This window comes from Ranitomeya variabilis, chromosome 5 (assembly GCF_051348905.1).
Source record: "Ranitomeya variabilis isolate aRanVar5 chromosome 5, aRanVar5.hap1, whole genome shotgun sequence".
Classification (NCBI taxonomy): domain Eukaryota; kingdom Metazoa; phylum Chordata; class Amphibia; order Anura; family Dendrobatidae; genus Ranitomeya; species Ranitomeya variabilis.
Window position 1 is genome coordinate 546,390,353 of NC_135236.1, and position 17,896 is coordinate 546,408,248.

The window sequence follows — 17,896 nt, forward strand, 5'->3', positions numbered from 1 at the left end:
TTGTATCGACTATCGACTTCTGAATAAGATTACAGTTAAATACCAGTACCCGTTACCTTTACTGACTGATCTTTTTGCTCGCATAAAGGGGGCGAAGTGGTTAACTAAGATCGATCTACGTGGTGCGTATAATTTGGTGCGGATTAAGCAGGGGGATGAGTGGAAGACCGCATTTAATACGCCTGAAGGCCATTTTGAGTATTTGGTAATGCCTTTCGGTCTCGCGAATGCCCCTTCCGTTTTTCAGTCCTTTATGCACGATATTTTCCGTGAATATCTGGATAAATTTATGATTGTGTATTTGGATGATATTTTGATTTTTTCGGAGGACTGGGAATCTCATGTTCAACAGGTCAGGAGAGTTTTTCAGGTTTTACGAGCTAATTCTCTATTTGTGAAGGGCTCAAAGTGTATTTTTGGGGTTCAGAGAATTTCCTTTTTGGGATATATTTTTTCCCCTTCATCTATGGAGATGGACCCTGTTAAGGTTCAGGCTATTTGTGATTGGGTACAACCTACTTCTCTAAAGAGTCTTCAGAAATTCTTGGGATTTGCTAATTTCTATCGCCGATTCATAGCGGGTTTTTCTGCCATTGCTAAACCTTTGACTGATTTGACCAAGAAGGGTGCTGATGTTGCTAATTGGTCCTCTGCGGCTGTGGAGGCCTTTCGGGAGCTTAAGCGCCGCTTTTCTTCTGCTCCTGTGTTGCGCCTGCCTGATGTTTCGCTCCCGTTCCAGGTTGAAGTAGATGCTTCCGAGATCGGAGCAGGTGCAGTTTTGTCGCAGAAAGGTCCTGACTGCTCAGTGATGAGACCATGTGCGTTTTTCTCTCGAAAGTTTTCGCCCGCTGAGCGAAATTATGATGTTGGAAATCGGGAGCTCTTGGCCATGAAGTGGGCATTTGAGGAGTGGCGTCATTGGCTTGAGGGTGCTAGACACCAGGTGGTGGTCTTGACTGACCACAAAAATCTAATTTATCTTGAGTCAGCCAGGCGTCTGAATCCTAGACAGGCGCGCTGGTCGTTGTTTTTCTCTCGATTTAACTTTGTGGTTTCATATCTGCCTGGGTCTAAGAATGTGAGGGCGGATGCCCTCTCTAGGAGTTTTGAGCCTGACTCGCCTGGTGATTCCGAACCTACTGGCATCCTGAAGGATGGGGTGATATTGTCAGCTGTCTCCCCAGACCTGCGGCGCTCTTTGCAGGAGTTTCAGGTGGATAGGCCTGATCGCTGTCCGCCTGGTAGACTGTTTGTCCCTGATGACTGGACCAGTAGAGTTATTTCGGAGGTTCACTCTTCCGCGTTGGCAGGTCATCCTGGAATTTTTGGCACCAGGGATCTGGTGTCTAGGTCCTTCTGGTGGCCTTCCTTGTCTCGAGATGTACGTATTTTTGTGCAGTCTTGTGATGTTTGTGCTCGGGCTAAGCCCTGCTGTTCCCGGGCCAGCGGGTTGTTGTTGCCCTTGCCTATTCCTAAGAGGCCTTGGACGCACATCTCTATGGACTTTATTTCTGACCTTCCTGTTTCTCGTAGGATGTCCGTCATCTGGGTGGTGTGTGACCGTTTTTCCAAGATGGTTCACTTGGTACCTTTGCCCAAATTGCCCTCCTCCTCTGAGCTGGTTCCTCTATTTTTTCAGAATGTTGTGCGTTTGCATGGTATTCCTGAGAATATAGTGTCTGACAGGGGTACTCAGTTTGTGTCTAGATTTTGGCGGGCGTTCTGTGCCAGGATGGGCATCGACTTGTCTTTTTCGTCTGCATTCCATCCTCAGACTAATGGCCAGACTGAGCGTACTAATCAGACCTTGGAGACTTACTTGAGGTGTTTTGTGTCCGCTGATCAGGACGATTGGCTTGATTTTTTGCCATTGGCAGAGTTTGCCCTTAACAATCGGGCCAGTTCTGCCACTTTGGTTTCTCCATTTTTTTGTAATTCAGGGTTTCACCCTCGCTTTCCTCCGGTCAATTGGAGTCTTCGGATTGTCCTGGAGTAGATGCTGTGGTTGATAGAATGCATCAGATTTGGGGACAGGTTGTGGACAATCTGAAGTTGTCCCAGGAGAAGACTCAACAGTTCACTAATCGTCATCGGCGTGTCGGTCCTCGTCTTTGTGTTGGGGACCTGGTTTGGTTGTCTTCTCGATTTGTTCCTATGAAGGTCTCGTCTCCTAAGTTTAAGCCTCGGTTTATCGGCCCTTATAGGATTCTGGAGGTTCTCAATCCTGTGTCCTTTCGTTTGGACCTCCCAGCATCTTTTACTATTCATAATGTTTTTCATCGGTCATTGTTGCGGAGGTATGAGGTGCCGGTTGTTCCGTCTGCTGATCCTCCTGCTCCTGTGCTGGTTGAGGGTGAGTTGGAGTATGTGGTGGAAAAGATCTTGGACTCCCGTGTTTCCAGATGGAAACTTCAGTATCTGGTTAAGTGGAAAGGCTATGGTCAGGAGGATAATTCTTGGGTGACAGCATCTGATGTTCATGCTCCTGATTTGGTTCGTGCATTTCATAGTGCTCATCCAGATCGCCCTGGTGGTTCTGGTGAGGGTTCGGTGCCCCCTCCTTAAGGGGGGTACTGTTGTGAATTCTGTTTGTGGGCTCCCCCGGTGGTGTTTTATGGTAGTGCCACTTATTTGCCTTCTTCTATCCTTGATCACCTGTTGACACCCATTAGGGGAGTTTCCTATTTAAGGCTGCTTGGCTGCTGGTCTGATGCCGGCCAACAATGTATCAGTAGCATTCTGTTGCATTCTCCTTCCTCAAGATCCTGTTCAGCTAAGTTGAATTTTGTTTCTAGTTTATGCTATTTTTGTCCAGCTATTTGCAATGTGACTCTCTGTAGCTGGAAGCTCTCGTGGACTGAAATTGCCACTCCAGTGGCATGAGTTGTCACTGGAGTTTTAAAGTAATTTCAGGATGGTGTTTTTGAGTAGTGTTTTGAAGTTGACCGTGAAGTAACTCTTTCCTGTACTTCTGCTATCTAGTAAGCGGACCTCACTGTGCTAAATCTGCTGTTCATCCTACGTATGTCTTTTCCTCTTGACTCACCGTCAATATCTGTGGGGGGCTGCTATCTCCTTTTGGGGTTCATCTCTGGAGGTAAGGCAGGCCTGTATATTCCTCTGATAGGGGTAGTTAGATCTCCGGCTGGCGCGTGGTGTCTAGGGCATCGTAGGAAACACTCCCCGGCTACTTCCAGTGTCGTGTCAGGTTCAGGTCACGGTCACTTTAGTTCCCATCACCCGAGAGCTAGTCCGTTGTTATTTTGATTTCCCTGCCATTGGGAAAATCATAACAGATGACATAACATACAGGTATATACAGGAGATGACACACAGGTATATACTATATACAGGAGAAATGACACACGTATATACTATATACAGGAGATGACACAGGTATATACTATATACAGGAGGAGATGACACACACATATATACTATATACAGGGGAGATGACACACAGGTATATACTATATACAGGAGGAGATGACACACTGGTATATACTATATACAGGGGAGATGACATACAAGTACATACTATATACAGGGGAGATGACACACAGGTATATACTGTATACAGGGGAGATGATACACAGGTATATACTATATACAGGGGAGCTGACACACAGGTATATACTATATACAGGAGGAGATGACACACAGGTATATACTATATACAGGAGATGGCACACAGGTATATACTATATACAGGGGAGATGACACACACACATATATACTATATACAGGGGAGATGACACACAGGTATATCCTATATACAGGGGAGATGACACACAGAAATATCCTATATACAGGGGAGATGACACACAGGTATATACTATATAAAGGAGGAGATGACACACATATATACTATATACAAGGGAGATGACACACAGGTATATACTATATACAGGAGGAGATGACATACAGGTATATATTATATACAGGAGGAGATGACACACAGGTATATACTATATACAGGAGAGATGACACACAGGTATATACTATATACAGGAGCAGATGACACACAGATATATATTATATACAGGAGGAGATGACTTACAGGTATATACTATATACAGGAGCAGATGACACACAGGTATATACTATATACAGGAGGAGATGATTTACAGGTGTATACTATATACAGGAGGAGATGACTTACAGGTATATACTATATACAGGAACAGATGACACACAGGTATATACTATATACAGGAGGAGATGATTTACAGGTATATACTATATACAGGAGGAGATGACACACATATATACTATATACAGGAGGAGATGACACACAGGTATATACTATATACAGGGGAGATGACACACAGGTATATACTATATACAGGAGATGACACACAGGTATATACTATATACAGGAGATGACACACACATATATACTATATACAGGGGAGATGACACACAGCTATATACTATATACAGGAGGAGATAACATACAGGTATATACTATATATAGGAGATGACACACAGGTATATACTATATACAGGAGAAATGACACACAGGTATATACTATATACAGGAGGAGATGACACACAGGTATATACTATATGCAGGAGGAGATGACACACATATATACTATATACAGGGGAGATGACACACAGGTATATACTATATACATGAGGAGATGACACACTGGTATATACTATATACAGGGGAGATGACATACAGGTACATACTATATACAGGGGAGATGACACACAGGTATATACTGTATACAGGGGAGATGATACACAGTTATATACTATATGCAGGGGAGATGACACACAGGTATATACAATATACAGGAGATGACACACAGGTATATACTATATACAGGAGGACATGACACACTGGTATATACTATATACAGGGGAGATGACATACAGGTACATACTATATACAGGGGAGATGACACACAGGTATATACTGTATACAGGGGAGATGATACACAGGTATATACTATATACAGGAGGAGATGACACACAGGTATATACAATATACAGGAGATGACACACAGGTATATACTATATACAGGGGAGATGACACACACATATATACTATATACAGGTAAGATGACACACAGGTATATCCTATATACAGGGGAGATGACATACAGAAATATTCTATATACACGGGAGATGACACATAGAGATGACATACACGTGCATACTATATACAGGAGAAGATGACATACAGGTACATACTATATACAAGGGAGATGACATACAGGTATGTACTATATACAGGAGATGACATACAGGTATATACTATATATAGGAGGATATGACATACAGGTATATAGTATATACAGAAGAGATGACATACAGGTATATACTATATACAGGAGGAGATGACACATAGGTATATACAATATACAGGAGGAGATGACATACAGCAAGTATATGCTATTTACAGGGGAGATGACATACAGGTATATACTATATACAGGAGATGACATACAGGTGTATACTATATATAAGGGAGATGACAAATATGTATATACTAAGGGGAAAATGAGAGGTGTGAGGTGAAAATGAGGGGTGTGAGGTGAAAATGTTGGTGTGAGTGCAAATTGAGAGGAGTGAGGGAAAATAGTGGAGTGATCGGAAAATGACAGATGTGAGGTCAAAATGACAAGTGTTAGGGGGAATGAGAGGAGTGAGGGGGAAAATAAGAGGAGTGAGGGGGAAAATGAGAGGTGTAAGGGAGAAAATGAGAGATGTGAGGGGGAAAATGAGAGGCGTGATGGGAAAATAAGAGAAGTGAGGTGGTATAACTAACCACAAATATTTACTATGCCCAGGCAACGCCGGGCTCTTCAGCTAGTTACTGCAACCCTAATACACTTTTACTCCACTTTAAGGACTGAAAATAAAACATTCAAAATCGATGAGAGTTTACAGGAAAAAAAATATTAAGAATTTTTTTCCTGTATAATGACTTGTATATAAGGCAAAATTTAAAAAGTATTTAACAAAATTATAATTTAAGTAAACCAAAAATTATATTTTATATAAAAAAATTGGAAATTTCAGTGTAATTTAAGAAGGAATCAAGAAGTGCTAAAAATTAGAGACTCAGAGTGACTCAGATACACCCTGTATTAGACGGAAAGGAGGGCCTCATACACATTCTGTTCAAATTATCATGTAGTGGTGCTCCTAGTCTAATAAAGTAATAGACTCAGGGGATGCCTGTCTGGTGACCTACTAAGATCCATATGGGTAAGAATCAATCCTTCATGGTTCAGGTTCAGTTGTCACTTTTTAGGGTCAATTTAGCTTCTCAATATACATTTATGGCCATACTTAGTTTCACACTTGTCATTGTATAGTATTTTTGTGATCTTCTATTGACAATTGACCATATCCGTAACTCTAGATACAAATGTAATGTTTTTTCAGGAACATGATTCCCCCGATCTATATACTATTAAGTAGTGACTCCAGACTTTTTTTACCCGAGATCTTTATGACTGATCTTGTCCGTTATGTCATCATGGTTTTTACTACATTCTCTCAGTATTCAAAAGTGCAAATCCTGCCAAAAATTACAAGCAGGTTCATCCACACACCCATGAAGGCACCAACTGTAGTGTCTCATTCACATATTGTAAACAAAGTGTATTTGTGTTATTCCTGCACTTATAAATGCTTTGCACACAGTGAAAAGCCTGTCAATAATTACAAGCAGGGTCAACTATACACCCTTGAAGGCATCAACATGAGTGCCTCATTGAAAAATTAAGAAAGTGTAGTTGTGGTGCCTCTACACTCAAATGTTTTGAACAAATTGCAAAGCCCGGAAAAAATTATAAGCAGGGTCATCCAATCATCCCTAGACCCTAGAAGGCAACAACTGGCGTGCTTCATTCAAATATTGATCATTAAAAGCACTTTATGTGCTGCTGCCATTTGTTCGTGTGGAAAAGTTGGGTCTAATCCAGGCTTTCTTCATTGTTATTGGAGTGAGAGTTTCAGCACTTTCTCTTGACACTGGCACTAAAAACCTGCTCGTACCAGATGCTAGCGGTAGGTCAGCACAACACCTCTAAAGGTACCGTCACACTAAGCGACGCTGCAGCGATAGCGACAGCAATGCCGATCGCTGCAGCGTCGCTGTGTGGTCGCTGGAGAGCTGTCACACAGACCGCTCTCCAGCGACCAGCGATGCCGAGGTCCCCGGGTAACCAGGGTAAACATCGGGTTGCTAAGCGCAGGGCCGCGCTTAGTAACCCGATGTTTACCCTGGTTACCAGCGTAAAAGTTAAAAAAACAAACAGTACATGCTCACCTGCGCGTCCCCCAGCCTCTGCATCCTGACGCTGACTGAGCTCCGGCCCTAACAGCAGAGCGGTGACGTCACCGCTGTTGCTTTCACTTTCAGTTTAGGGCCGGCGCTTTAGTGTCAGGAAGCAGAGGCTGGGGGACGCGCAGGTGAGTATGTACTGTTTGTTTTTTTAACTTTTACGCTGGTAACCAGGGTAAACATCGGGTTACTAAGCGCGGCCCTGCGCTTAGTAACCCGATGTTTACCCTGGTTACCAGTGTAAAATATCGCTGGTATCGTCGCTTTTGCTGTCAAACACGGCGATACACGGCGACCTAGCGACCAAATAATGTGCAGACCTTCTAGCAGCGACCAGCAATTTCACAGCGGGATCCAGATCGCTGCTGCGTGTCAAATACAGCGATATCGCCATCCATGTCGCTGCAACGTCACGGATTGCTGGCGATATCGCCTAGTGTGACGGTACCTTAAGGCATAGCACCTGGGGAAGACGACATGCAGCAAACCACCACCAATGTAAGTGCTATATCAGCATTCCCTCATCTGATTATGGCCTCAGTAGGACACAAATGGTACTGGAGATAGGATATCTCACGGGGCTGAAAAATTGGACTGTACTACGCACTGTGCACTTTGGTTGTAGGTCGGGCTGATGGTGGGATCTTTTCCCCGATATGGTTAAGTAGTGACCTTGATATTTATTCTATGTAGAATTATGGTGTAGTATTTATACATGAATTTTGCTGAGTTTTTTTAAATAAAGATTGTATATTTTAATAATGGCACGTTATTCTGGATCTTTTCCCTTGTGGTTACTGATATTTGTTAGTTTGTGTGCCCTGTTACTGGAATGGGTTGCGTTATGAGATAACATATTGCAGTACACTACAAAGACATAAAATTAAAGGGAACTTCACACAGTACACATACAGCCATAACACAGTAAATAGTAGTACCATAGTAGACATATAGACATATTGATACAAAGTATTAGAGCACCACAGGAGGAACACATGTCCGGCATATACGGAAGGAGGGGACAGCTGAGGGTCCCCGCCACCTCCTTACACCTACTCTTAAGTTGTTACTCTATGTGTGGAGGCTGACTAGAATACTGATGGGCATGTTGAAGCTGGTATTCCACAGCTGGTCTCTGCTGCTCACAAAGCCTTACAAGCATGTGCAGTGTGGAGCTCAAGTTTGTTGTCAAGTCGCACACCAATGGGTTAGCTGGCACTCGTATGTGCTGCTGCAGCAGAAAACGACGCCACTCTTCAAAAACCCACTTGATTGCCAAGAATTCCCTATTACCAATGTCATAATTTCTCCACGCAGATGACAGTTTTTTAGAAAAGTATGCACATGGATGCCATTTACCAGGAGACACATCCTGAGACAATACAGCCTCACCCCCACTTCAGACACGTCAACTTCTACAAAAAATGGCTAAGTGACATCAGGCTGTATGAGAATCGGCGCAGATGCAAAACACTCCTTCAAAATATCAAATTACTCCCTGGCCAGAATGGACCATTTGGAAAAGTCTCTCGCTTTCCTGGTCATATCCATCCAAGGTTTGGCCATGAACAAAAAGTTTTTGATGAACTTACGATAGTAGTTGTCCAAAAACCATAGTGACACCTTCAAATCTTCAGAATGAACTCAATCCAGTACTGCCCGGACTTTCGCCCGATCCATGCGAAAACCAATGGATGATAAAACACCATAGAAAAGGGCTCTCTTCAACCGAGCACATACAATTCTATGGTTTGACAAATAATTTATTGTCTCTGAATATCTGTAAGACCTGCCTGACGTACTTGATGTGACTCAAGGTCAGATGAATAAATTAATATGTCATAAAGATAGATTGCAACAAATCTATCTGCCAGGAGACTAAAGATGTAATTTACAAAGTGCTGAAAGACGACGGGAGCATTAGTCAACCCAAATGGCATCACTAGGATATCACAGTGTCCGTCAGGCGTATTGAAGGTTGTTTTTCACTTATCCCCCTCTTTAATATGAATAAGATTATGCACCCCCCGAAATTCAGTTTAGAAAACCATATTGCTCCTATAATTTGATTAATCAGGTGTGGGATAAGAGGGAACGGATACGGATCTCAGCTCATGATCTGATAGAATTTGTGTAAATCTAGGCAGGGCATAACCCCTGTCTTTGTTCTTTACAAAGAAAAACCCTGCAGCAATGGTGGATGACGATGGTCTGATATGACATTTTGCCAAACTTTCTGTGATATAGTCCTTCATGGCCTGCCTCTCTGGACTAGAGATATTATATAGTCTGCTCTTTGGCAGCTTGGCCCCAGGTACAAGATTAATGGCGCAGTCATAGGGATGTTAGGGAGGAAATGGGTGTGTCCAACCTTGCAAGCCGGGTGCCCATTCAGTGTCCTTTACAATACTCACTCGATTTTACCACCTCCCAAGTCTGCCAATCTACTACAGGGTTGTGCAGAGTGAGCCAAGGTAGTCTAAGAACTACAGGAGAAGGCAAGCCCTCTAGCACATAACAGTCAATCCCTTCTAAGTGCATGGCCCCTACCTGTAGATGTAACCCTTGGATTACTTGAGTGAAGTACCCCTGTCTCAAGGGTGCTGAGTCGATGGCTATTATGGGTATAGGTCCGGACAGTGTATGTGGTTTGAGGAACTGGACCTGGCACCTTATTTTTGCCTAGATAGATTTCAGCAGATAAAAAAAATTGTGTCCTTCCCATCTATGAGACTTTATACCTGGGTTGCTAACCTCCTGGCAACCTGGGCTCCTTAGTATTCCGGTGGTTGTTTACAGTGAGGTAGGGAAGAATATGTACCCACAAAATGGCCCTTTTTCTTACAGGAAAAACACACTCCCCCTTTATGCCAAACTACAGTTTGATTCCCAGAATATGTTGCCCCACCCAACTGCATGGGTTCCTCAGATGACTCAAATCAGGTTTCCCTTGGCCCCAGACCTTCCGCACATTGGAGTGCCTTTTTATGTCTATGGCGAAAACGGCGATCCACCCAGATAGCCAGAGACATTGCCTCCTCAAGGGAAACTGGCGTCTCATACAGGGCTAAGGCATCTGTTGTGAATTCCGTTCTCGAGCTCCCTCCTGTGGTCATGAATGGTACTTCGGTGAGTTCTGTCCGTGGACTCCCTCTGGTGGGTGTGAGTGGAGCTGCTGGTTCTGAGATTCCTTCTCTAGCTGCCCTCGTTTGGGGCTAGGCTGGATTTTCTATTTAACTCCACTCAGATCGTTACTCCATGCCAGCTGTCAATGTTCTAGTACTGGTTCAGATCTCTCCTGGATCTTTCTGTGGACCTGTCTACTCCAGCACAAGCTAAGCTCCTGCTTGTTCATTTGTTACTTATTGTTTTTCTTGCTAAGTTCTAGTCCAGCTTGCTTTCATGAAACTATCTGGCTAGCTGGAAGCTCTGGGGTGCAGAGTGGCACCACCGCATCGTGAGTCGGTGCGGGGGTATTTTTTGCACACTCTGCGTGGTTTTTTGTAGCTTTTTGTGTTGACCGCAAAGATCCCTTTTCTATCCTCAATCTGTTTAGTTAGACTGGCCTCCCTTTGCTAAAACCTATCTCATCCTGTGTTTGTGATTTCCTCTTATCTCACAGTCAATATTTGTGGGGGGCTGCTTTTACCTTTGGGGAAAATTTCTCTGAGGCAAGTGAGGCTTTGTTTCCTTTCTTTAGGGGAAGTTAGCTCTTAGGGTACTGTCACACAGTGCAATTTTCGTCGCTACGACGGCACGATCCGTGACGTCGCAGCGTCGTATGATTATCGCTCCAGCGTCGTAGACTGCGGTCACACTTTGCAATCACGGCGCTGGAGCGATGCCGAAGTCCCCGGGTAACCAGGGTAAACATCGGGTTACTAAGCGCAGGGCCGCGCATAGTAACCCGATGTTTACCCTGGTTACCAGCGTAAACGTTAAAAAAACAAACAGTACATACTTACATTCCGGTGTCTGTCCTCCGGCGTCTCAGCTTCTCTGCACTGTGTAAGCACCATAGCTGGAAAGCAGAGCGGTGACGTCACCGCGTCACCGCTGTGCTCGCTTTCCGGCCGGCAGGCGCTCACACAGTGCAGAGAAGCTGAGACACCGGGGACAGACACCGGAATGTAAGTATGTACTGTTTGTTTTTTTAACGTTTACGCTGGTAACCAGGGTAAACATCGGGTTACTATGCGCGGCCCTGCGCTTAGTTACCCGATGTTTACCCTGGTTACAAGCGAACACATCGCTGGATCGCTGTCACACACAACGATCCAGCGATGTCAGCGGGTGATCAAGCGACGAAAGAAAGTTCCAAACGATCTGCTATGACGTACGATTCTCAGCGTGATGTCTGATCGCAGTAGCGTGTCAGACACTGCGATATCGTAACGATATCGCTAGAACGTCACGAATCGTACCGTCGTAGCGATCAAAATTGCACTGTGTGACAGTACCCTTAGACTGTGAAGAGGCGTCTAGGCAGAGTCAGGCACGCTCCACGGCTATTTCTAGTTGTGTTGATAGGAGTAGAGTTTGCGGTCAGCAGAGTTCCCATTTCCCCAGAGCTCGTCCCGATTCCGTGTTTAACTATCAGGTCATTTCTGGTGCACCTAACCACCAGGTCATAACAGTACAGCTGGCCAAAAGGTGTTAATGCATCTCAATAGAGGGAAAAGAGAAGTTCTGAGACCATTTTTTTTTCTCTGCAGTGTGTTTTGCTCTGGGTGGTTCAGAACTTAGGTGTGGATATGGACATTCAAGGTCTGTCCTCTAGTGTAGATCAACTCGCTGCAAGGGTACAAAACATTCAAGATTATGTAGTTCAGAATCCTATGTTGGAGCCTAGAATTCCAATTCCTGAGTTATTTTCTGGGGATAGATCTAAATTTCTGAATTTCAAAAACAATTGTAAACTGTTTCTTGCTCTGAAACCCCGCTCTTCTGGTGACCCTATTCAGCAAGTAAGGATCATTATTTCTTTGTTGCGTGGCGACCCTCAAGACTGGGCATTCGCCCTGGCGCCAAGAGATTTTGCATTGCGTAATGTAGATGCGTTTTTTCTGGCGCTGGGTTTGCTTTATGATGAACCGAATTCTGTGGATCAGGCAGAGAAAATTTTGCTGGCTTTGTGTCAGGGTCATGATGAAGCGGAGGTATATTGCCAGAAGTTCAGAAAGTGGTCTGTGCTTACTCAGTGGAATGAGTGTGCCCTGGCAGCAATTTTCAGAAAGGGTCTTTCTGAAGCCCTTAAGGATGTTATGGTGGGGTTCCCCACGCCTGCTGGTCTGAATGAATCAATGTCCTTGGCCATACAGATCGATCGGCGCTTACGTGAGTGCAAAACTGTGCACCATTTGGCGGTATCCTCTGAGCAGAGGCCTGAGCCTATGCAATGTGATAGGACTTTGACCAGAGCTGAACGGCAAGAACATAGACGTCAGAATGGGCTGTGTTTTTACTGTGGTGACTCCACTCATGCTATCTCTGATTGTCCTAAGCGCACTAAGAAGTTCGCTAGGTCCGTCACCATTGGTACTGTACAGCCTAAATTTCTTCTGTCCGTTACTCTGATTTGCTCTTTGTCATCCTTTTCTGTTATGGCATTTGTGGATTCAGGCGCTGCCCTGAATTTGATGGACTTAGAGTTTGCCAGGCGCTGTGGTTTTTTCTTGGAGCCCTTGCAGCATCCCATTCCTTTGAGGGGAATTGATGCTACGCCTTTGGCCAAGAATAAGCCTCAGTACTGGACCCAGTTGACCATGTGCATGGCTCCTGCGCATCAGGAGGATATTTGCTTTTTGGTGTTGCATAATCTGCATGATGTGGTTGTGTTGGGTTTGCCATGGCTGCAGGTCCATAATCCAGTATTGGACTGGAAATCAATGTCGTTGTCCAGTTGGGGTTGTCAAGGGGTACATGGGGATGTTTCATTATTGTCAATTTCTTCCTCCACTCCTTCTGAAGTCCCTGAGTTTTTGTCAGATTACCGGGATGTATTTGATGAGCCCAAGTCTAGTACCCTACCTCCTCATAGGGATTGTGATTGTGCTATTAATTTGATTCCTGGTAGCAAGTTACCTAAGGGACGACTTTTCAATTTGTCTGTGCCAGAACACGCCGCTATGCGGAGCTATATAAAGGAGTCCTTGGAGAAAGGGCATATTCGCCCGTCGTCGACACCATTGGGAGCAGGGTTCTTTTTTGTGGCCAAGAAGGATGGTTCTCTGAGACCTTGTATAGATTACCGCCTTCTTAATAAAATCACGGTCAAATTTCAGTACCCTTTGCCTCTACTGTCTGATTTATTTGCTCGGATTAAGGGGGCTAGTTGGTTCACCAAGATAGACCTTCGAGGGGCGTATAATCTTGTGCGTATTAAACAGGGCGATGAATGGAAAACAGCATTTAATACTCCCGAGGGCCATTTTGAGTACCTGGTGATGCCATTTGGGCCTTTCTAATGCTCCCTCTGTGTTTCAGTCCTTTATGCATGACATCTTCCGAAAGAATCTGGATAGATTCATGATCGTATATTTGGATGATATTTTGGTCTTTTCGGATGATTGGGAGTCCCATGTGAAGCAGGTCAGAATGGTGTTCCAGGTCCTTCGTGCTAAATCCTTGTTTGTGAAGGGATCTAAGTGCCTCTTTGGAGTTCAGAAGGTTTCCTTTTTTGGGCTTCATTTTTTCCCCTTCTACTATCGAGATGGATCCTGTTAAAGTCCAAGCTATTTATGATTGGACTCGGCCTACATCTGTGAAGAGCCTTCAGAAATTTCTGGGCTTTGCCAATTTTTACCGTCACTTCATCGCTAATTTTTCTAGTGTTGTTAAACTGTTGACTGATTTGACCAAGAAGGGTGCTGATGTGGTGAATTGGTCCTCTGCGGCCGTTGAGGCTTTTCAGGAGTTGAAACGTCGTTTCTCTTCGGCTCCTGTGTTGTGTCAGCCAGATGTTTCGCTCCCTTTTCAGGTCGAGGTTGATGCTTCTGAAATTGGAGCAGGGGCTGTTTTGTCTCAGAGAAGTTCTGATTGCTCTGTAATGAAGCCATGCGCTTTCTTTTCGAGAAAGTTTTCGCCTGCTGAGCGTAATTATGATGTTGGCAATCGGGAGTTGTTGGCTATGAAGTGGGCATTCGAGGAGTGGCGACATTGGCTTGAAGGAGCCAAGCATTGCGTGGTGGTCTTGACAGATCACAAGAATCTGACTTATCTCGAGTCTGCCAAGCGGTTGAATCCTAGACAGGCTCGTTGGTCGCTGTTTTTCTCCCGTTTCAATTTTGTGGTTTCGTACCTTCCGGGTTCTAAGAATGTGAAGGCTGATGCCCTTTCAAGGAGTTTTGTGTCTGATTCTACTGGGGTTCCTGAGCCGGCTGGTATTCTCAGAGAGGGGGTAGTTCTGTCTGCCATCTCCCCGGATTTGCGGCGGGTGCTGCAGGAGTTCCAGGCTGATAGACCTGACCGTTGTCCAGCGGAGAAACTGTTTGTCCCTGATAGATGGACTAATAGAGTTATCTCTGAGGTTCATTGTTCGGTGTTGGCTGGTCATCCTGGGATTTTTGGTACCAGAGATTTGGTGGCTAGATCTTTTTGGTGGCCTTCCTTGTTGCGGGATGTGCGTTCTTTTGTGCAGTCTTGTGGGACTTGTGCTCGGGCTAGGCCCTGCTGTTCTCATGCCAGTGGGTTAATTTTGCCCTTGCCTGTCCCGAAAAGGCCTTGGACGCATGTTTCCATGGATTTTATTTCAGATCTTCCTGTTTCTCAAAGGATGTCGGTCATCTGGGTCGTTTGCGATCGCTTCTCTAAAATGGTCCATTTGGTACCCTTGCCTAAATTGCCTTCTTCCTCTGATTTGGTTCCATTATTTGGTTCCATTTATTTATTAGGTTGCAACAAATTTGGACTCATGTGGTGGACAATTTGACCTTGTCCCAAGAGAAGGCTCAACGTTTCGCTAACCGCCGTCGCCGTGTTGGTCCCCGACTTCGTGTTGGGGATTTGGTTTGGTTATCATCTCGTTATGTTCCTATGAAGGTTTCTTCTCCTAAGTTTAAGCCTCGTTTCATTGGTCCTTATAAGATTTCTGAAATTCTTAATCCTGTATCTTTTCATTTGGCCCTTCCTGCTTCTTTTGCCATCCATAATGTGTTCCATAGGTCGTTGCTGCAGAGGTATGTGGCGCCTATGGTTCCCTCCGTTGATCCTCCTGCTTCGGTGTTGGTCGAGGGGGAGTTGGAGTATGTAGTGGAGAAGATTTTGGATTCTCGCATTTCGAGACGAAAACTTCAGTACTTGGTCAAATGGAAGGGCTATGGTCAGGAGGATAATTCCTGGGTTGTTGCCTCTGATGTCCATGCTGCCGATTTAGTTCGTGCCTTTCATTTGGCTCATCCTGATCGGCCTGGGGGCTCTGGTGAGGGTTCGGTGACCCCTCCTCAAGCGGGGGTACTGTTGTAAATTCCGTTCTCGAGCTCCCTCCTGTGGTCATGAATGGTACTTCGGTGAGTTCTGTCCGTGGACTCCCTCTGGTGGCTGTGAGTGGAGCTGCTGGTTCTGAGATTCCTTCTCCAGCTGCCCTCGTTTGGGGCTAGGCTGGATTTTCTATTTAACTCCACTCAGATCGTTACTCCATGACAGCTGTCAATGTTCTAGTACTGGTTCAGATCTCTCCTGGATCTTTCTGTGGACCTGTCTACTCCAGCACAAGCTAAGTTCCTGCTTGTTCATTTGTTACTTATTGTTTTTCTTGCTAAGTTCTAGTCCAGCTTGCTTTCATGAAACTATCTGGCTAGCTGGAAGCTCTGGGGGTGCAGAGTGGCACCACCGCATCGTGAGTCGGTGCGGGGGTATTTTTTGCACACTCTGCGTGGTTTTTTGTAGCTTTTTGTGTTGACCGCAAAGATCCCTTTTCTATCCTCAATCTGTTTAGTTAGACTGGCCTCTCTTTGCTAAAACCTATCTCATCCTGTGTTTGTGATTTCCTCTTATCTCACAGTCAATATTTGTGGGGGGCTGCTTTTACCTTTGGGGAAAATTTCTCTGAGGCAAGTGAGGCTTTGTTTCCTTTCTTTAGGGGAAGTTAGCTCTTAGGCTGTGAAGAGGCGTCTAGGCAGAGTCAGGCACGCTCCACGGCTATTTCTAGTTGTGTTGATAGGAGTAGAGTTTGCGGTCAGCAGAGTTCCCATTTCCCCAGAGATCGTCCCGATTCCGTGTTTAACTATCAGGTCATTTCTGGTGCACCTAACCACCATGTCATAACAGGCATCCTTCACCCTTACTAATAGCCCTTGTCAGATCTGGCTACGGAGCATGGGGTCATTCCACTTAGGGTAGGTGGACCAACTCCAAAACACGGAGCAATACTCCTCCACCGGCTTGTCTACCTGCTGAAGCTGACATAGTGTGGATTCAGCCAGGGATACACGGTCGGGATCGTCGTATATATTACTAAGTACCAGAAATCTACTGTCCGGAGCAACTGGGTGTCACAGAGAATGACGATTCTTGGGGGTCACCCTGACAGAGAGAGATTATTATCCCCACCTGTTGCTCCTTGGTTTCTGAGGAACAAGGATGTAATCTGAAGAATAGCTTACAGGCCTCCCTGAAAACAACAAACTTGTCATGCCCCCCTGAGAACCTGTCAGGCAAAGCGATCTTGGGCTCCACTATGGGTTGCCTAGGAGTCACAATCCACAAACCTGATGTGTTAGGGTGCTGCAAAACAACAGATCAGCCACCTCCAGGCTGAGTTGCTGCTGTTCTCTTGTCAAAGCAGAGATAGGATATAATGGATCAAAAAATGGTTTTAGACAGAGCTAATGTCATGACTCTATTGTCGGGTGTGCCGGAACCAGGTGCTCCTTCCTTGTCCCTAATAATAAGGGCTCCCTAGCTCTCCCTGTTCTCCGGATTACTTGTGATGGTGAAGACGCCAGGGCCACGTACTTTACCTTTGCTCTTGAGTCCGCTAACAGTCTGTACCCTTCTCTCACCCAGGGAAGAGGGGAGTAGTAGTGTACGATAATACAACAACCAGACTAACAAGGTAATACAAACAGGAATAAAGGAAACTACCAATCTATATATATATAATTGTCTAAGGGGCACTTCCGTCTGTCTGTCACGGAAGTCCCGCGTCGCTGAATCAGCGACAGGCACAGCCTGGCTGAGAATTAGTCCCTCCCTTCTTCCATCCAGTCAGTGCCCGGCGCCCGCTCCATACTCCCTTCCAGTCTGCGCTCACACAGGGTTAATGGCAGCGTTAACGGACTGCGTTATGCCGCGGTGTAACGCACTCTGTTAATGCTGCTATTAACCCTGTGTGACCAACTTTTTACTATTGATGCAGCGTATGCAGCATCAATAGTAAAAAATCTAACGTTAAAAATAATAAAAAAACCAAACCTGCTCTTCTCACCTTCCGTCGTCCCCTGATGCGCGCGCGGCTGCCGCCAGCTTCCGTTCCCAGAGGTGCAATGTGAAATTACCCAGAAGACTTAGCGGTCTCGCGAGACCGCTAAGTCATCTGGGTAATTTCGCAATGCATCTCTGGGAATGGAAGCTGGCGGCAGCCGCGCG